The sequence below is a fragment of the Agelaius tricolor genome, unplaced genomic scaffold (assembly GCF_023055355.1).
Source record: "Agelaius tricolor isolate 1412-34295 unplaced genomic scaffold, bAgeTri1.0.p SCAF_9, whole genome shotgun sequence".
Lineage (NCBI taxonomy): Eukaryota > Metazoa > Chordata > Aves > Passeriformes > Icteridae > Agelaius > Agelaius tricolor.
This window is the reverse complement of record NW_027269269.1, coordinates 9,159,104-9,181,382: the sequence shown is the minus strand read 5'-3', so window position 1 is coordinate 9,181,382 and position 22,279 is coordinate 9,159,104.

The following is a 22,279-nucleotide window of genomic DNA, read 5'->3' as shown; positions in this document are numbered from 1 at the left end:
GCCATCAAGTGCAGGCCATATGCCATCAAGTGCAGGCACATGCAGCAAAGCTTGCCAAAATTGATCCCCGCTGAAGGCCAAAACACAGAAGAAGGAGTTACAAACACACTGGAATGGAGATAGTATCAAAGGAATTGCAATTGGAAGAGAAAAAAAAAAAAATTGGGGCAATTTGGGAAATTTAGTGACTACAAGGAGATGGACCAGGATTTTACAAAGTGCAGTGAAAAGAACCAAAAGAGGCCAAAACTGAGCTCACAGACCTTGCAAAGGAAGGGGAAAATGTTCAGGAGGATGACACAGTTTGAAGGGGAAGATATGAGGGACAGGGCATGGATATTTGAAAAAAAAAAAAAAAAGAAAAAAGTCTTCCCCAAAGTCAAAGCCATCTATTGCAGGCCATATGCCATCAAGGGCAGGCACATGCAGCAAAGCTTGCCAAAATTGATTCCTGCTGAAGGCCAAAACACAAAGGAAGGAGTTACAAAGACACTGGAATGGAGATATTATCAAAGGAATTGCAATTGGAAGAGAAAAAAAAAAAATTGGGGCAATTTGGAAAATTTAGTGACTACAAGGAGATGGACCAGGATTTTACAAAGTGCAGTGAAAAGAACTAAAAGAGGCCAAAACTGAGCTCACAGACATTGCAAAAGCAGGGGAAAATGTTCAGGAGGGAATCAGAACTTGAAGGGGAAGATATGAGGGACATGGCATGGATACTTATGAAATAAAAAAAAAAAAAGAAAAAAATCTGGCCCAAGTCAAAGCCATCAAAAGGCATGGCATGCCATCAAGTTCTGGCACATGCACCAAAGATTCCTCTCTTGGTCCCCATTGAAATCGCAAGATTCCGTTTCCCTTCCCGAAAGGAAATTTCATTTCCTTTCGGGAAGGGAAACGGAATCTTGCGAACCCAAAAAGAAAGGCTTACAAACACTCTGGAAAGGAGATAGGATCAAATGAAATGCAATTGAAAAAAACCCCAAAAGCTCCAGAAAATTGGGAGATTTAGTGTCTTCAAAAAGTGGTCTGTGAGGAAATGAGCTGCATTGCAAAGGACCAAAAGAGGCCAAAGCTAATCAGAGAGATGTTGCAAAAGCAGGGGAAAAAGTCAAGGAGGAAGACACAACTTGGAGGGGAAGATATGAGGGACATGGCATGGATATTTGAAAAAAAAAAAAAAAGAAAAAAATCTTCCCAAAGTCAAAGCCATCAAGTGCAGGCCATATGCCATCAAGGGCAGGCACATGCAGCAAAGCTTGCCAAAATTGATCCCCGCTGAAGGCCAAAACACAGAGGAAGGAGTTACAAACACACTGGAATGGAGACAGTATCAAAGGAATTGCAATTGGAAGAGAAAAAAAAAAATTGGGGCAATTTGGGAAATTTAGTGACTACAAGGAGATGGACCAGGATTTTACAAAGTGCAGTGAAAAGAACCAAAAGAGGCCAAAACTGAGCTCACAGACCTTGCAAAAGCAGGGGAAAATGTTCAGGAGGGAATCAGAACTTGAAGGGGAAGATATGAGGGACAGGGCATGGTTACTTATTAAAGAAAAAAAAAAGAAAAAAATTCTCCCCAAAATCAAAGCCATCAAATGCAGTCCATATGCCATCAAGTGCAGGCACATGCAGCAAAGCTTGCCAAAATTGATCCCTGCTGAAGGCCAAAACACAAAGGAAGGAGTTACAAAGACACTGGAATGGAGATAGTATCAAAGGAATTGCAATTGGAAGAGAAAAAAAAAAAATTGGGGCAATTTGGGAAATTTAGTGACTACAAGGAGATGGACCAGGATTTTACAAAGTGCAGTGAAAAGAACCAAAAGAGGCCAAAACTGAGCTCACAGACCTTGCAAAAGCAGGGGAAAATGTTCAGGAGGATGACACAGTTTGAAGGGGAAGATATGAGGGACAGGGCATGGTTACTTATTAAAGAAAAAAAAAGAAAAAAATTCTCCCCAAAATCAAAGCCATCAAATGCAGTCCATATGCCATCAAGTGCAGGCACATGCAGCAAAGCTTGCCAAAATTGATCCCCGCTGAAGGCCAAAACACAAAGGAAGGAGTTACAAAGACACTGGAATGGAGATAGTATCAAAGGAATTGCAATTGGAAGAGAAAAAAAAAAAATAGGGCAATTTAGGAAATTTAGTGACTACAAGGAGATGGACCAGGAATTTACAAAGTGCAGTGAAAAGAACCAAAAGAGGCCAAAACTGAGCTCACAGACCTTGCAAAAGCAGGGGAAAATGTTCAGGAGGGAATCAGAACTTGAAGGGGAAGATATGAGGGACAGGCATAGATACTTATTAAAGAAAAAAAAAAGAAAAAAATTCTCCCCAAAATCAAAGCCATCAAATGCAGTCCATATGCCATCAAGTGCAGGCACATGGAGCAATCTTGCCAAAATTGATCCCTGCTGAAGGCCAAAACACAAAGGAAGGAGTTACAAAGACACTGGAATGGAGATAGTATCAAAGGAATTGCAATTGGAAGAGAAAAAAAAAAAATTGGGGCAATTTGGGAAATTTAGTGACTACAAGGAGATGGACCAGGATTTTACAAAGTGCAGTGAAAAGAACCAAAAGAGGCCAAAACTGAGCTCACAGACCTTGCAAAGGAAGGGGAAAATGTTCAGGAGGATGACACAGTTTGAAGGGGAAGATATGAGGGACAGGGCATGGATATTTGAAAAAAAAAAAAAAAAAGAAAAAAGTCTTCCCCAAAGTCAAAGCCATCTATTGCAGGCCATATGCCATCAAGGGCAGGCACATGCAGCAAAGCTTGCCAAAATTGATTCCTGCTGAAGGCCAAAACACAAAGGAAGGAGTTACAAAGACACTGGATTGGAGATATTATCAAAGGAATTGCAATTGGAAGAGAAAAAAAAAAAATTGGGGCAATTTGGGAAATTTAGTGACTACAAGGAGATGGACCAGGATTTTACAAAGTGCAGTGAAAAGAACCAAAAGAGGCCAAAACTGAGCTCACAGACATTGCAAAAGCAGGGGAAAATGTTCAGGAGGGAATCAGAACTTGAAGGGGAAGATATGAGGGACATGGCATGGATACTTATGAAATAAAAAAAAAAAAAAGAAAAAAATCTGGCCCAAGTCAAAGCCATCAAAAGGCATGGCATGCCATCAAGTTCTGGCACATGCACCAAAGATTCCTCTCTTGGTCCCCATTGAAATCGCAAGATTCCGTTTCCCTTCCCGAAAGGAAATTTCATTTCCTTTCGGGAAGGGAAACGGAATCTTGCGAACCCAAAAAGAAAGGCTTACAAACACTCTGGAAAGGAGATAGGATCAAATGAAATGCAATTGAAAAAAACCCCAAAAGCTCCAGAAAATTGGGAGATTTAGTGTCTTCAAAAAGTGGTCTGTGAGGAAATGAGCTGCATTGCAAAGGACCAAAAGAGGCCAAAGCTAAGCAGAGAGATGTTGCAAAAGCAGGGGAAAAAGTCAAGGAGGAAGACACAACTTGGAGGGGAAGATATGAGGGACATGGCATGGATATTTGAAAAAAAAAAAAAAAGAAAAAAATCTTCCCAAAGTCAAAGCCATCAAGTGCAGGCCATATGCCATCAAGTGCAGGCACATGCAGCAAAGCTTGCCAAAATTGATCCCCGCTGAAGGCCAAAACACAGAGGAAGGAGTTACAAACACACTGGAATGGAGACAGTATCAAAGGAATTGCACTTGGAAGAGAAAAAAAAAAAATTGGGGCAATTAGGGAAATTTAGTGACTACAAGGAGATGGACCAGGATTTTACAAAGTGCAGTGAAAAGAACCAAAAGAGGCCAAAACTGAGCTCACAGACATTGCAAAAGCAGGGGAAAATGTTCAGGAGGAAATCAGAACTTGAAGGGGAAGATATGAGGGACAGGGCATGGATATTTGAAAAAAAAAAAAAAAAGAAAAAAGTCTTCCCCAAAGTCAAAGCCATCTATTGCAGGCCATATGCCATCAAGTGCAGGCACATGCAGCAAAGATTGCCAAAATTGATCCCCGCTGAAGGCCAAAACACAAAGGAAGGATTTACAAAGACACTGGAATGGAGATAGTATCAAAGGAATTGCAATTGGAAGAGAAAAAAAAAATTGGGGCAATTTGGGAAATTTAGTGACTACAAGGAGATGGACCAGGATTTTACAAAGTGCAGTGAAAAGAACCAAAAGAGGCCAAAACTGAGCTCACAGACCTTGCAAAAGCAGGGGAAAATGTTCAGGAGGGAATCAGAACTTGAAGGGGAAGATATGAGGGACATGGCATGGATACTTATGAAATAAAAAAAAAAAAAGAAAAAAATCTGGCCCAAGTCAAAGCCATCAAAAGGCATGGCATGCCATCAAGTTCTGGCACATGCACCAAAGATTCCTCTCTTGGTCCCCATTGAAATCGCAAGATTCCGTTTCCCTTCCCGAAAGGAAATGAAATTTCCTTTCGGGAAGGGAAACGGAATCTTGCGAACCCAAAAAGAAAGGCTTACAAACACTCTGGAAAGGAGATAGGATCAAATGAAATGCAATTGAAAAAAACCCCAAAAGCTCCAGAAAATTGGGAGATTTAGTGTCTTCAAAAAGTGGTCTGTGAGGAAATGAGCTGCATTGCAAAGGACCAAAAGAAGCCAAAGCTAATCAGAGAGATGTTGCAAAAGCAGGGGAAAAAGTCAAGGAGGAAGACACAACTTGGAGGGGAAGATATGAGGGACATGGCATGGATATTTGAAAAAAAAAAAAAAGAAAAAAATCTTCCCAAAGTCAAAGCCATCAAGTGCAGGCCATATGCCATCAAGGGCAGGCACATGCAGCAAAGCTTGCCAAAATTGATCCCCGCTGAAGGCCAAAACACAGAAGAAGGAGTTACAAACACACTGGAATGGAGATAGTATCAAAGGAATTGCAATTGGAAGAGAAAAAAAAAAAAAATTGGGGCAATTTGGGAAATTTAGTGACTACAAGGAGATGGACCAGGATTTTACAAAGTGCAGTGAAAAGAACCAAAAGAGGCCAAAACTGAGCTCACAGACCTTGCAAAGGAAGGGGAAAATGTTCAGGAGGATGACACAGTTTGAAGGGGAAGATATGAGGGACAGGGCATGGATATTTGAAAAAAAAAAAAAAAAGAAAAAAGTCTTCCCCAAAGTCAAAGCCATCTATTGCAGGCCATATGCCATCAAGGGCAGGCACATGCAGCAAAGCTTGCCAAAATTGATTCCTGCTGAAGGCCAAAACACAAAGGAAGGAGTTACAAGGACACTGGAATGGAGATATTATCAAAGGAATTGCAATTGGAAGAGAAAAAAAAAAAATTGGGGCAATTTGGAAAATTTAGTGACTACAAGGAGATGGACCAGGATTTTACAAAGTGCAGTGAAAAGAACCAAAAGAGGCCAAAACTGAGCTCACAGACATTGCAAAAGCAGGGGAAAATGTTCAGGAGGGAATCAGAACTTGAAGGGGAAGATATGAGGGACATGGCATGGATACTTATGAAATAAAAAAAAAAAAAGAAAAAAATCTGGCCCAAGTCAAAGCCATCAAAAGGCATGGCATGCCATCAAGTTCTGGCACATGCACCAAAGATTCCTCTCTTGGTCCCCATTGAAATCGCAAGATTCCGTTTCCCTTCCCGAAAGGAAATTTCATTTCCTTTCGGGAAGGGAAACGGAATCTTGCGAACCCAAAAAGAAAGGCTTACAAACACTCTGGAAAGGAGATAGGATCAAATGAAATGCAATTGAAAAAAACCCCAAAAGCTCCAGAAAATTGGGAGATTTAGTGTCTTCAAAAAGTGGTCTGTGAGGAAATGAGCTGCATTGCAAAGGACCAAAAGAGGCCAAAGCTAAGCAGAGAGATGTTGCAAAAGCAGGGGAAAAAGTCAAGGAGGAAGACACAACTTGGAGGGGAAGATATGAGGGACATGGCATGGATATTTGAAAAAAAAAAAAAAGAAAAAAATCTTCCCAAAGTCAAAGCCATCAAGTGCAGGCCATATGCCATCAAGGGAAGGCACATGCAGCAAAGCTTGCCAAAATTGATCCCCGCTGAAGGCCAAAACACAGAAGAAGGAGTTACAAACACACTGGAATGGAGATAGTATCAAAGGAATTGCAATTGGAAGAGAAAAAAAAAAAAATTGGGGCAATTTGGGAAATTTAGTGACTACAAGGAGATGGACCAGGATTTTACAAAGTGCAGTGAAAAGAACCAAAAGAGGCCAAAACTGAGCTCACAGACCTTTCAAAAGCAGGGGAAAATGTTCAGGAGGGAATCAGAACTTGAAGGGGAAGATATGAGGGACAGGCATAGATACTTATTAAAGAAAAAAAAAAGAAAAAAATTCTCCCCAAAATCAAAGCCATCAAATGCAGTCCATATGCCATCAAGTGCAGGCACATGGAGCAATCTTGCCAAAATTGATCCCTGCTGAAGGCCAAAACACAAAGGAAGGAGTTACAAAGACACTGGAATGGAGATAGTATCAAAGGAATTGCAATTGGAAGAGAAAAAAAAAAAATTGGGGCAATTTGGGAAATTTAGTGACTACAAGGAGATGGACCAGGATTTTACAAAGTGCAGTGAAAAGAACCAAAAGAGGCCAAAACTGAGCTCACAGACATTGCAAAAGCAGGGGAAAATGTTCAGGAGGATGACACAGTTTGAAGGGGAAGATATGAGGGACAGGGCATGGTTACATATTAAAGAAAAAAAAAAAGAAAAAAATTCTCCCCAAAATCAAAGCCATCAAATGCATCCATATGCCATCAAGTGCAGGCACATGCAGCAAAGCTTGCCAAAATTGATTCCTGCTGAAGGCCAAAACATAAAGGAAGGATTTACAAAGACACTGGAATGGAGATAGTATCAAAGGAATTGCAATTGGAAGAGAAAAAAAAAAATTGGGGCAATTTGGGAAATTTAGTGACTACAAGGAGATGGACCAGGATTTTACAAAGTGCAGTGAAAAGAACCAAAAGAGGCCAAAACTGAGCTCACAGACCTTGCAAAAGCAGGGGAAAATGTTCAGGAGGGAATCAGAACTTGAAGGGGAAGATATGAGGGACAGGGCATAGATACTTATTAAAGAAAAAAAAAGAAAATAATTCTCCCCAAAGTCAAAGCCATCAAATGCAGTCCATATGCCATCAAGTGCAGGCACATGCAGCAAAGCTTGCCAAAATTGATCCCTGCTGAAGGCCAAAACACAAAGGAAGGATTTACAAAGACACTGGAATGGTGATAGTATCAAAGGAATTGCAATTGGAAGAGAAAAAAAAAATTGGGGCAATTTGGGAAATTTAGTGACTACAAGGAGATGGACCAGGATTTTACAAAGTGCAGTGAAAAGAACCAAAAGAGGCCAAAACTGAGCTCACAGACATTGCAAAAGCAGGGGAAAATGTTCAGGAGGATGACACAGTTTGAAGGGGAAGATATGAGGGACAGGGCATAGTTACTTATTAAAGAAAAAAAAAGAAAAAAATTCTCCCCAAAATCAAAGCCATCAAATGCAGTCCATATGCCATCAAGTGCAGGCACATGCAGCAAAGCTTGCAAAAACTGATCCCCGCTGAAGGCCAAAACACAAAGGAAGGAGTTACAAAGACACTGGAATGGAGATAGTATCAAAGGAATTGCAATTGGAAGAGAAAAAAAAAAAATTGGGGCAATTTGGGAAATTTAGTGACTACAAGGAGATGGACCAGGATTTTACAAAGTGCAGTGAAAAGAACCAAAAGAGGCCAAAACTGAGCTCACAGACCTTGCAAAAGCAGGGGAAAATGTTCAGGAGGGAATCAGAACTTGAAGGGGAAGATATGAGGGACATGGCATGGATACTTATGAAATAAAAAAAAAAAAAGAAAAAAATCTGGCCCAAGTCAAAGCCATCAAAAGGCATGGCATGCCATCAAGTTCTGGCACATGCACCAAAGATTCCTCTCTTGGTCCCCATTGAAATCGCAAGATTCCGTTTCCCTTCCCGAAAGGAAATGAAATTTCCTTTCGGGAAGGGAAACGGAATCTTGCGAACCCAAAAAGAAAGGCTTACAAACACTCTGGAAAGGAGATAGGATCAAATGAAATGCAATTGAAGAAAACCCCAAAAGCTCCAGAAAATTGCGAGATTTAGTGTCTTCAAAAAGTGGTCTGTGAGGAAATGAGCTGCATTGCAAAGGACCAAAAGAGGCCAAAGCTAAGCAGAGAGATGTTGCAAAAGCAGGGGAAAAAGTCAAGGAGGAAGACACAACTTGGAGGGGAAGATATGAGGGACATGGCATGGATATTTGAAAAAAAAAAAAAAAAGAAAAAAATCTTCCCAAAGTCAAAGCCATCAAGTGCAGGCCATATGCCATCAAGTGCAGGCACATGCAGCAAAGCTTGCCAAAATTGATCCCCGCTGAAGGCCAAAACACAAAGGAAGGAGTTACAAACACACTGGAATGGAGATAGTATCAAAGGAATTGCAATTGGAAGAGAAAAAAAAAAAATTAGGGCAATTTGGGAAATTTAGTGACTACAAGGAGATGGACCAGGATTTTACAAAGTGCAGAGAAAAAAACCAAAAGAGGCCAAAACTGAGCTCACAGACATTGCAAAAGCAGGGGAAAATGTTCAGGAGGATGACACAGTTTGAAGGGGAAGATATGAGGGACAGGGCATGGTTACTTATTAAAGAAAAAAAAAGAAAAAAATTCTCCCCAAAATCAAAGCCATCAAATGCAGTCCATATGCCATCAAGTGCAGGCACATGCAGCAAATCTTGCCAAAATTGATCCCTGCTGAAGGCCAAAACACAAAGGAAGGAGTTACAAAGACACTGGAATGGAGATAGTATCAAAGGAATTGCAATTGGAAGAGAAAAAAAAAAATAGGGCAATTTAGGAAATTTAGTGACTACAAGGAGATGGACCAGGAATTTACAAAGTGCAGTGAAAAGAACCAAAAGAGGCCAAAACTGAGCTCACAGACATTGCAAAAGCAGGGGAAAATGTTCAGGAGGAAGACACAATTGGAGGGGAAGATATGAGGGACATGGCATGGATACTTATGAAATAAAAAAAAAAAAAGAAAAAAATCTGGCCCAAGTCAAAGCCATCAAAAGGCATGGCATGCCATCAAGTTCTGGCACATGCACCAAAGATTCCTCTCTTGGTCCCCATTGAAATCGCAAGATTCCGTTTCCCTTCCCGAAAGGAAATTTCATTTCCTTTCGGGAAGGGAAACGGAATCTTGCGAACCCAAAAAGAAAGGCTTACAAACACTCTGGAAAGGAGATAGGATCAAATGAAATGCAATTGAAAAAAACCCCAAAAGCTCCAGAAAATTGGGAGATTTAGTGTCTTCAAAAAGTGGTCTGTGAGGAAATGAGCTGCATTGCAAAGGACCAAAAGAGGCCAAAGCTAAGCAGAGAGATGTTGCAAAAGCAGGGGAAAAAGTCAAGGAGGAAGACACAACTTGGAGGGGAAGATATGAGGGACATGGCATGGATATTTGAAAAAAAAAAAAAAAGAAAAAAATCTTCCCAAAGTCAAAGCCATCAAGTGCAGGCCATATGCCATCAAGTGCAGGCACATGCAGCAAAGCTTGCCAAAATTGATCCCCGCTGAAGGCCAAAACACAGAGGAAGGAGTTACAAACACACTGGAATGGAGACAGTATCAAAGGAATTGCACTTGGAAGAGAAAAAAAAAAAATTGGGGCAATTAGGGAAATTTAGTGACTACAAGGAGATGGACCAGGATTTTACAAAGTGCAGTGAAAAGAACCAAAAGAGGCCAAAACTGAGCTCACAGACATTGCAAAAGCAGGGGAAAATGTTCAGGAGGAAATCAGAACTTGAAGGGGAAGATATGAGGGACAGGGCATGGATATTTGAAAAAAAAAAAAAAAAGAAAAAAGTCTTCCCCAAAGTCAAAGCCATCTATTGCAGGCCATATGCCATCAAGTGCAGGCACATGCAGCAAAGATTGCCAAAATTGATCCCCGCTGAAGGCCAAAACACAAAGGAAGGATTTACAAAGACACTGGAATGGAGATAGTATCAAAGGAATTGCAATTGGAAGAGAAAAAAAAAATTGGGGCAATTTGGGAAATTTAGTGACTACAAGGAGATGGACCAGGATTTTACAAAGTGCAGTGAAAAGAACCAAAAGAGGCCAAAACTGAGCTCACAGACCTTGCAAAGGAAGGGGAAAATGTTCAGGAGGATGACACAGTTTGAAGGGGAAGATATGAGGGACAGGGCATGGATATTTGAAAAAAAAAAAAAAAAAGAAAAAAGTCTTCCCCAAAGTCAAAGCCATCTATTGCAGGCCATATGCCATCAAGGGCAGGCACATGCAGCAAAGCTTGCCAAAATTGATTCCTGCTGAAGGCCAAAACACAAAGGAAGGAGTTACAAAGACACTGGATTGGAGATATTATCAAAGGAATTGCAATTGGAAGAGAAAAAAAAAAAATTGGGGCAATTTGGGAAATTTAGTGACTACAAGGAGATGGACCAGGATTTTACAAAGTGCAGTGAAAAGAACCAAAAGAGGCCAAAACTGAGCTCACAGACATTGCAAAAGCAGGGGAAAATGTTCAGGAGGGAATCAGAACTTGAAGGGGAAGATATGAGGGACATGGCATGGATACTTATGAAATAAAAAAAAAAAAAAGAAAAAAATCTGGCCCAAGTCAAAGCCATCAAAAGGCATGGCATGCCATCAAGTTCTGGCACATGCACCAAAGATTCCTCTCTTGGTCCCCATTGAAATCGCAAGATTCCGTTTCCCTTCCCGAAAGGAAATTTCATTTCCTTTCGGGAAGGGAAACGGAATCTTGCGAACCCAAAAAGAAAGGCTTACAAACACTCTGGAAAGGAGATAGGATCAAATGAAATGCAATTGAAAAAAACCCCAAAAGCTCCAGAAAATTGGGAGATTTAGTGTCTTCAAAAAGTGGTCTGTGAGGAAATGAGCTGCATTGCAAAGGACCAAAAGAGGCCAAAGCTAAGCAGAGAGATGTTGCAAAAGCAGGGGAAAAAGTCAAGGAGGAAGACACAACTTGGAGGGGAAGATATGAGGGACATGGCATGGATATTTGAAAAAAAAAAAAAAAGAAAAAAATCTTCCCAAAGTCAAAGCCATCAAGTGCAGGCCATATGCCATCAAGTGCAGGCACATGCAGCAAAGCTTGCCAAAATTGATCCCCGCTGAAGGCCAAAACACAGAGGAAGGAGTTACAAACACACTGGAATGGAGACAGTATCAAAGGAATTGCACTTGGAAGAGAAAAAAAAAAAATTGGGGCAATTAGGGAAATTTAGTGACTACAAGGAGATGGACCAGGATTTTACAAAGTGCAGTGAAAAGAACCAAAAGAGGCCAAAACTGAGCTCACAGACATTGCAAAAGCAGGGGAAAATGTTCAGGAGGAAATCAGAACTTGAAGGGGAAGATATGAGGGACAGGGCATGGATATTTGAAAAAAAAAAAAAAAAGAAAAAAGTCTTCCCCAAAGTCAAAGCCATCTATTGCAGGCCATATGCCATCAAGTGCAGGCACATGCAGCAAAGATTGCCAAAATTGATCCCCGCTGAAGGCCAAAACACAAAGGAAGGATTTACAAAGACACTGGAATGGAGATAGTATCAAAGGAATTGCAATTGGAAGAGAAAAAAAAAATTGGGGCAATTTGGGAAATTTAGTGACTACAAGGAGATGGACCAGGATTTTACAAAGTGCAGTGAAAAGAACCAAAAGAGGCCAAAACTGAGCTCACAGACCTTGCAAAAGCAGGGGAAAATGTTCAGGAGGGAATCAGAACTTGAAGGGGAAGATATGAGGGACATGGCATGGATACTTATGAAATAAAAAAAAAAAAAGAAAAAAATCTGGCCCAAGTCAAAGCCATCAAAAGGCATGGCATGCCATCAAGTTCTGGCACATGCACCAAAGATTCCTCTCTTGGTCCCCATTGAAATCGCAAGATTCCGTTTCCCTTCCCGAAAGGAAATGAAATTTCCTTTCGGGAAGGGAAACGGAATCTTGCGAACCCAAAAAGAAAGGCTTACAAACACTCTGGAAAGGAGATAGGATCAAATGAAATGCAATTGAAAAAAACCCCAAAAGCTCCAGAAAATTGGGAGATTTAGTGTCTTCAAAAAGTGGTCTGTGAGGAAATGAGCTGCATTGCAAAGGACCAAAAGAAGCCAAAGCTAATCAGAGAGATGTTGCAAAAGCAGGGGAAAAAGTCAAGGAGGAAGACACAACTTGGAGGGGAAGATATGAGGGACATGGCATGGATATTTGAAAAAAAAAAAAAAGAAAAAAATCTTCCCAAAGTCAAAGCCATCAAGTGCAGGCCATATGCCATCAAGGGCAGGCACATGCAGCAAAGCTTGCCAAAATTGATCCCCGCTGAAGGCCAAAACACAGAAGAAGGAGTTACAAACACACTGGAATGGAGATAGTATCAAAGGAATTGCAATTGGAAGAGAAAAAAAAAAAAAATTGGGGCAATTTGGGAAATTTAGTGACTACAAGGAGATGGACCAGGATTTTACAAAGTGCAGTGAAAAGAACCAAAAGAGGCCAAAACTGAGCTCACAGACCTTGCAAAGGAAGGGGAAAATGTTCAGGAGGATGACACAGTTTGAAGGGGAAGATATGAGGGACAGGGCATGGATATTTGAAAAAAAAAAAAAAAAGAAAAAAGTCTTCCCCAAAGTCAAAGCCATCTATTGCAGGCCATATGCCATCAAGGGCAGGCACATGCAGCAAAGCTTGCCAAAATTGATTCCTGCTGAAGGCCAAAACACAAAGGAAGGAGTTACAAGGACACTGGAATGGAGATATTATCAAAGGAATTGCAATTGGAAGAGAAAAAAAAAAAATTGGGGCAATTTGGAAAATTTAGTGACTACAAGGAGATGGACCAGGATTTTACAAAGTGCAGTGAAAAGAACCAAAAGAGGCCAAAACTGAGCTCACAGACATTGCAAAAGCAGGGGAAAATGTTCAGGAGGGAATCAGAACTTGAAGGGGAAGATATGAGGGACATGGCATGGATACTTATGAAATAAAAAAAAAAAAAGAAAAAAATCTGGCCCAAGTCAAAGCCATCAAAAGGCATGGCATGCCATCAAGTTCTGGCACATGCACCAAAGATTCCTCTCTTGGTCCCCATTGAAATCGCAAGATTCCGTTTCCCTTCCCGAAAGGAAATTTCATTTCCTTTCGGGAAGGGAAACGGAATCTTGCGAACCCAAAAAGAAAGGCTTACAAACACTCTGGAAAGGAGATAGGATCAAATGAAATGCAATTGAAAAAAACCCCAAAAGCTCCAGAAAATTGGGAGATTTAGTGTCTTCAAAAAGTGGTCTGTGAGGAAATGAGCTGCATTGCAAAGGACCAAAAGAGGCCAAAGCTAAGCAGAGAGATGTTGCAAAAGCAGGGGAAAAAGTCAAGGAGGAAGACACAACTTGGAGGGGAAGATATGAGGGACATGGCATGGATATTTGAAAAAAAAAAAAAAGAAAAAAATCTTCCCAAAGTCAAAGCCATCAAGTGCAGGCCATATGCCATCAAGGGAAGGCACATGCAGCAAAGCTTGCCAAAATTGATCCCCGCTGAAGGCCAAAACACAGAAGAAGGAGTTACAAACACACTGGAATGGAGATAGTATCAAAGGAATTGCAATTGGAAGAGAAAAAAAAAAAAATTGGGGCAATTTGGGAAATTTAGTGACTACAAGGAGATGGACCAGGATTTTACAAAGTGCAGTGAAAAGAACCAAAAGAGGCCAAAACTGAGCTCACAGACCTTTCAAAAGCAGGGGAAAATGTTCAGGAGGGAATCAGAACTTGAAGGGGAAGATATGAGGGACAGGCATAGATACTTATTAAAGAAAAAAAAAAGAAAAAAATTCTCCCCAAAATCAAAGCCATCAAATGCAGTCCATATGCCATCAAGTGCAGGCACATGGAGCAATCTTGCCAAAATTGATCCCTGCTGAAGGCCAAAACACAAAGGAAGGAGTTACAAAGACACTGGAATGGAGATAGTATCAAAGGAATTGCAATTGGAAGAGAAAAAAAAAAAATTGGGGCAATTTGGGAAATTTAGTGACTACAAGGAGATGGACCAGGATTTTACAAAGTGCAGTGAAAAGAACCAAAAGAGGCCAAAACTGAGCTCACAGACATTGCAAAAGCAGGGGAAAATGTTCAGGAGGATGACACAGTTTGAAGGGGAAGATATGAGGGACAGGGCATGGTTACATATTAAAGAAAAAAAAAAAGAAAAAAATTCTCCCCAAAATCAAAGCCATCAAATGCATCCATATGCCATCAAGTGCAGGCACATGCAGCAAAGCTTGCCAAAATTGATTCCTGCTGAAGGCCAAAACATAAAGGAAGGATTTACAAAGACACTGGAATGGAGATAGTATCAAAGGAATTGCAATTGGAAGAGAAAAAAAAAAATTGGGGCAATTTGGGAAATTTAGTGACTACAAGGAGATGGACCAGGATTTTACAAAGTGCAGTGAAAAGAACCAAAAGAGGCCAAAACTGAGCTCACAGACCTTGCAAAAGCAGGGGAAAATGTTCAGGAGGGAATCAGAACTTGAAGGGGAAGATATGAGGGACAGGGCATAGATACTTATTAAAGAAAAAAAAAGAAAATAATTCTCCCCAAAGTCAAAGCCATCAAATGCAGTCCATATGCCATCAAGTGCAGGCACATGCAGCAAAGCTTGCCAAAATTGATCCCTGCTGAAGGCCAAAACACAAAGGAAGGATTTACAAAGACACTGGAATGGTGATAGTATCAAAGGAATTGCAATTGGAAGAGAAAAAAAAAATTGGGGCAATTTGGGAAATTTAGTGACTACAAGGAGATGGACCAGGATTTTACAAAGTGCAGTGAAAAGAACCAAAAGAGGCCAAAACTGAGCTCACAGACATTGCAAAAGCAGGGGAAAATGTTCAGGAGGATGACACAGTTTGAAGGGGAAGATATGAGGGACAGGGCATAGTTACTTATTAAAGAAAAAAAAAGAAAAAAATTCTCCCCAAAATCAAAGCCATCAAATGCAGTCCATATGCCATCAAGTGCAGGCACATGCAGCAAAGCTTGCAAAAACTGATCCCCGCTGAAGGCCAAAACACAAAGGAAGGAGTTACAAAGACACTGGAATGGAGATAGTATCAAAGGAATTGCAATTGGAAGAGAAAAAAAAAAAATTGGGGCAATTTGGGAAATTTAGTGACTACAAGGAGATGGACCAGGATTTTACAAAGTGCAGTGAAAAGAACCAAAAGAGGCCAAAACTGAGCTCACAGACCTTGCAAAAGCAGGGGAAAATGTTCAGGAGGGAATCAGAACTTGAAGGGGAAGATATGAGGGACATGGCATGGATACTTATGAAATAAAAAAAAAAAAAGAAAAAAATCTGGCCCAAGTCAAAGCCATCAAAAGGCATGGCATGCCATCAAGTTCTGGCACATGCACCAAAGATTCCTCTCTTGGTCCCCATTGAAATCGCAAGATTCCGTTTCCCTTCCCGAAAGGAAATGAAATTTCCTTTCGGGAAGGGAAACGGAATCTTGCGAACCCAAAAAGAAAGGCTTACAAACACTCTGGAAAGGAGATAGGATCAAATGAAATGCAATTGAAGAAAACCCCAAAAGCTCCAGAAAATTGCGAGATTTAGTGTCTTCAAAAAGTGGTCTGTGAGGAAATGAGCTGCATTGCAAAGGACCAAAAGAGGCCAAAGCTAAGCAGAGAGATGTTGCAAAAGCAGGGGAAAAAGTCAAGGAGGAAGACACAACTTGGAGGGGAAGATATGAGGGACATGGCATGGATATTTGAAAAAAAAAAAAAAAAGAAAAAAATCTTCCCAAAGTCAAAGCCATCAAGTGCAGGCCATATGCCATCAAGTGCAGGCACATGCAGCAAAGCTTGCCAAAATTGATCCCCGCTGAAGGCCAAAACACAAAGGAAGGAGTTACAAACACACTGGAATGGAGATAGTATCAAAGGAATTGCAATTGGAAGAGAAAAAAAAAAAATTAGGGCAATTTGGGAAATTTAGTGACTACAAGGAGATGGACCAGGATTTTACAAAGTGCAGAGAAAAAAACCAAAAGAGGCCAAAACTGAGCTCACAGACATTGCAAAAGCAGGGGAAAATGTTCAGGAGGATGACACAGTTTGAAGGGGAAGATATGAGGGACAGGGCATGGTTACTTATTAAAGAAAAAAAAAGAAAAAAATTCTCCCCAAAATCAAAGCCATCAAATGCAGTCCATATGCCATCAAGTGCAGGCACATGCAGCAAATCTTGCCAAAATTGATCCCTGCTGAAGGCCAAAACACAAAGGAAGGAGTTACAAAGACACTGGAATGGAGATAGTATCAAAGGAATTGCAATTGGAAGAGAAAAAAAAAAATAGGGCAATTTAGGAAATTTAGTGACTACAAGGAGATGGACCAGGAATTTACAAAGTGCAGTGAAAAGAACCAAAAGAGGCCAAAACTGAGCTCACAGACATTGCAAAAGCAGGGGAAAATGTTCAGGAGGAAGACACAATTGGAGGGGAAGATATGAGGGACATGGCATGGATACTTATGAAATAAAAAAAAAAAAAGAAAAAAATCTGGCCCAAGTCAAAGCCATCAAAAGGCATGGCATGCCATCAAGTTCTGGCACATGCACCAAAGATTCCTCTCTTGGTCCCCATTGAAATCGCAAGATTCCGTTTCCCTTCCCGAAAGGAAATTTCATTTCCTTTCGGGAAGGGAAACGGAATCTTGCGAACCCAAAAAGAAAGGCTTACAAACACTCTGGAAAGGAGATAGGATCAAATGAAATGCAATTGAAAAAAACCCCAAAAGCTCCAGAAAATTGGGAGATTTAGTGTCTTCAAAAAGTGGTCTGTGAGGAAATGAGCTGCATTGCAAAGGACCAAAAGAAGCCAAAGCTAATCAGAGAGATGTTGCAAAAGCAGGGGAAAAAGTCAAGGAGGAAGACACAACTTGGAGGGGAAGATATGAGGGACATGGCATGGATATTTGAAAAAAAAAAAAAAGAAAAAAATCTTCCCAAAGTCAAAGCCATCAAGTGCAGGCCATATGCCATCAAGGGAAGGCACATGCAGCAAAGCTTGCCAAAATTGATCCCCGCTGAAGGCCAAAACACAAAGGAAGGAGTTACAAAGACACTGGAATGGAGATAGTATCAAAGGAATTGCAATTGGAAGAGAAAAAAAAAAAATTGGGGCAATTTGGGAAATTTAGTGACTACAAGGAGATGGACCAGGATTTTACAAAGTGCAGTGAAAAGAACCAAAAGAGGCCAAAACTGAGCTCACAGACCTTGCAAAAGCAGGGGAAAATGTTCAGGAGGGAATCAGAACTTGAAGGGGAAGATATGAGGGACATGGCATGGATACTTATGAAATAAAAAAAAAAAAAGAAAAAAATCTGGCCCAAGTCAAAGCCATCAAAAGGCATGGCATGCCAGCAAGTTCTGGCACATGCACCAAAGATTCCTCTCTTGGTCCCCATTGAAATCGCAAGATTCCGTTTCCCTTCCCGAAAGGAAATGAAATTTCCTTTCGGGAAGGGAAACGGAATCTTGCGAACCCAAAAAGAAAGGCTTACAAACACTCTGGAAAGGAGATAGGATCAAATGAAATGCAATTGAAAAAAACCCCAAAAGCTCCAGAAAATTGGGAGATTTAGTGTCTTCAAAAAGTGGTCTGTGAGGAAATGAGCTGCATTGCAAAGGACCAAAAGAAGCCAAAGCTAATCAGAGAGATGTTGCAAAAGCAGGGGAAAAAGTCAAGGAGGAAGACACAACTTGGAGGGGAAGATATGAGGGACATGGCATGGATATTTGAAAAAAAAAAAAAAGAAAAAAATCTTCCCAAAGTCAAAGCCATCAAGTGCAGGCCATATGCCATCAAGGGCAGGCACATGCAGCAAAGCTTGCCAAAATTGATCCCCGCTGAAGGCCAAAACACAGAAGAAGGAGTTACAAACACACTGGAATGGAGATAGTATCAAAGGAATTGCAATTGGAAGAGAAAAAAAAAAAAAATTGGGGCAATTTGGGAAATTTAGTGACTACAAGGAGATGGACCAGGATTTTACAAAGTGCAGTGAAAAGAACCAAAAGAGGCCAAAACTGAGCTCACAGACCTTGCAAAGGAAGGGGAAAATGTTCAGGAGGATGACACAGTTTGAAGGGGAAGATATGAGGGACAGGGCATGGATATTTGAAAAAAAAAAAAAAAAGAAAAAAGTCTTCCCCAAAGTCAAAGCCATCTATTGCAGGCCATATGCCATCAAGGGCAGGCACATGCAGCAAAGCTTGCCAAAATTGATTCCTGCTGAAGGCCAAAACACAAAGGAAGGAGTTACAAGGACACTGGAATGGAGATATTATCAAAGGAATTGCAATTGGAAGAGAAAAAAAAAAAATTGGGGCAATTTGGAAAATTTAGTGACTACAAGGAGATGGACCAGGATTTTACAAAGTGCAGTGAAAAGAACCAAAAGAGGCCAAAACTGAGCTCACAGACATTGCAAAAGCAGGGGAAAATGTTCAGGAGGGAATCAGAACTTGAAGGGGAAGATATGAGGGACATGGCATGGATACTTATGAAATAAAAAAAAAAAAGAAAAAAATCTGGCCCAAGTCAAAGCCATCAAAAGGCATGGCATGCCATCAAGTTCTGGCACATGCACCAAAGATTCCTCTCTTGGTCCCCATTGAAATCGCAAGATTCCGTTTCCCTTCCCGAAAGGAAATTTCATTTCCTTTCGGGAAGGGAAACGGAATCTTGCGAACCCAAAAAGAAAGGCTTACAAACACTCTGGAAAGGAGATAGGATCAAATGAAATGCAATTGAAAAAAACCCCAAAAGCTCCAGAAAATTGGGAGATTTAGTGTCTTCAAAAAGTGGTCTGTGAGGAAATGAGCTGCATTGCAAAGGACCAAAAGAGGCCAAAGCTAAGCAGAGAGATGTTGCAAAAGCAGGGGAAAAAGTCAAGGAGGAAGACACAACTTGGAGGGGAAGATATGAGGGACATGGCATGGATATTTGAAAAAAAAAAAAAAGAAAAAAATCTTCCCAAAGTCAAAGCCATCAAGTGCAGGCCATATGCCATCAAGGGAAGGCACATGCAGCAAAGCTTGCCAAAATTGATCCCCGCTGAAGGCCAAAACACAGAAGAAGGAGTTACAAACACACTGGAATGGAGATAGTATCAAAGGAATTGCAATTGGAAGAGAAAAAAAAAAAAATTGGGGCAATTTGGGAAATTTAGTGACTACAAGGAGATGGACCAGGATTTTACAAAGTGCAGTGAAAAGAACCAAAAGAGGCCAAAACTGAGCTCACAGACCTTTCAAAAGCAGGGGAAAATGTTCAGGAGGGAATCAGAACTTGAAGGGGAAGATATGAGGGACAGGCATAGATACTTATTAAAGAAAAAAAAAAGAAAAAAATTCTCCCCAAAATCAAAGCCATCAAATGCAGTCCATATGCCATCAAGTGCAGGCACATGGAGCAATCTTGCCAAAATTGATCCCTGCTGAAGGCCAAAACACAAAGGAAGGAGTTACAAAGACACTGGAATGGAGATAGTATCAAAGGAATTGCAATTGGAAGAGAAAAAAAAAAAATTGGGGCAATTTGGGAAATTTAGTGACTACAAGGAGATGGACCAGGATTTTACAAAGTGCAGTGAAAAGAACCAAAAGAGGCCAAAACTGAGCTCACAGACATTGCAAAAGCAGGGGAAAATGTTCAGGAGGATGACACAGTTTGAAGGGGAAGATATGAGGGACAGGGCATGGTTACATATTAAAGAAAAAAAAAAAGAAAAAAATTCTCCCCAAAATCAAAGCCATCAAATGCATCCATATGCCATCAAGTGCAGGCACATGCAGCAAAGCTTGCCAAAATTGATTCCTGCTGAAGGCCAAAACATAAAGGAAGGATTTACAAAGACACTGGAATGGAGATAGTATCAAAGGAATTGCAATTGGAAGAGAAAAAAAAAAATTGGGGCAATTTGGGAAATTTAGTGACTACAAGGAGATGGACCAGGATTTTACAAAGTGCAGTGAAAAGAACCAAAAGAGGCCAAAACTGAGCTCACAGACCTTGCAAAAGCAGGGGAAAATGTTCAGGAGGGAATCAGAACTTGAAGGGGAAGATATGAGGGACAGGGCATAGATACTTATTAAAGAAAAAAAAAGAAAATAATTCTCCCCAAAGTCAAAGCCATCAAATGCAGTCCATATGCCATCAAGTGCAGGCACATGCAGCAAAGCTTGCCAAAATTGATCCCTGCTGAAGGCCAAAACACAAAGGAAGGATTTACAAAGACACTGGAATGGTGATAGTATCAAAGGAATTGCAATTGGAAGAGAAAAAAAAAATTGGGGCAATTTGGGAAATTTAGTGACTACAAGGAGATGGACCAGGATTTTACAAAGTGCAGTGAAAAGAACCAAAAGAGGCCAAAACTGAGCTCACAGACATTGCAAAAGCAGGGGAAAATGTTCAGGAGGATGACACAGTTTGAAGGGGAAGATATGAGGGACAGGGCATAGTTACTTATTAAAGAAAAAAAAAGAAAAAAATTCTCCCCAAAATCAAAGCCATCAAATGCAGTCCATATGCCATCAAGTGCAGGCACATGCAGCAAAGCTTGCAAAAACTGATCCCCGCTGAAGGCCAAAACACAAAGGAAGGAGTTACAAAGACACTGGAATGGAGATAGTATCAAAGGAATTGCAATTGGAAGAGAAAAAAAAAAAATTGGGGCAATTTGGGAAATTTAGTGACTACAAGGAGATGGACCAGGATTTTACAAAGTGCAGTGAAAAGAACCAAAAGAGGCCAAAACTGAGCTCACAGACCTTGCAAAAGCAGGGGAAAATGTTCAGGAGGGAATCAGAACTTGAAGGGGAAGATATGAGGGACATGGCATGGATACTTATGAAATAAAAAAAAAAAAAGAAAAAAATCTGGCCCAAGTCAAAGCCATCAAAAGGCATGGCATGCCATCAAGTTCTGGCACATGCACCAAAGATTCCTCTCTTGGTCCCCATTGAAATCGCAAGATTCCGTTTCCCTTCCCGAAAGGAAATGAAATTTCCTTTCGGGAAGGGAAACGGAATCTTGCGAACCCAAAAAGAAAGGCTTACAAACACTCTGGAAAGGAGATAGGATCAAATGAAATGCAATTGAAGAAAACCCCAAAAGCTCCAGAAAATTGCGAGATTTAGTGTCTTCAAAAAGTGGTCTGTGAGGAAATGAGCTGCATTGCAAAGGACCAAAAGAGGCCAAAGCTAAGCAGAGAGATGTTGCAAAAGCAGGGGAAAAAGTCAAGGAGGAAGACACAACTTGGAGGGGAAGATATGAGGGACATGGCATGGATATTTGAAAAAAAAAAAAAAAAGAAAAAAATCTTCCCAAAGTCAAAGCCATCAAGTGCAGGCCATATGCCATCAAGTGCAGGCACATGCAGCAAAGCTTGCCAAAATTGATCCCCGCTGAAGGCCAAAACACAAAGGAAGGAGTTACAAACACACTGGAATGGAGATAGTATCAAAGGAATTGCAATTGGAAGAGAAAAAAAAAAAATTAGGGCAATTTGGGAAATTTAGTGACTACAAGGAGATGGACCAGGATTTTACAAAGTGCAGAGAAAAAAACCAAAAGAGGCCAAAACTGAGCTCACAGACATTGCAAAAGCAGGGGAAAATGTTCAGGAGGATGACACAGTTTGAAGGGGAAGATATGAGGGACAGGGCATGGTTACTTATTAAAGAAAAAAAAAGAAAAAAATTCTCCCCAAAATCAAAGCCATCAAATGCAGTCCATATGCCATCAAGTGCAGGCACATGCAGCAAATCTTGCCAAAATTGATCCCTGCTGAAGGCCAAAACACAAAGGAAGGAGTTACAAAGACACTGGAATGGAGATAGTATCAAAGGAATTGCAATTGGAAGAGAAAAAAAAAAATAGGGCAATTTAGGAAATTTAGTGACTACAAGGAGATGGACCAGGAATTTACAAAGTGCAGTGAAAAGAACCAAAAGAGGCCAAAACTGAGCTCACAGACATTGCAAAAGCAGGGGAAAATGTTCAGGAGGAAGACACAATTGGAGGGGAAGATATGAGGGACATGGCATGGATACTTATGAAATAAAAAAAAAAAAAGAAAAAAATCTGGCCCAAGTCAAAGCCATCAAAA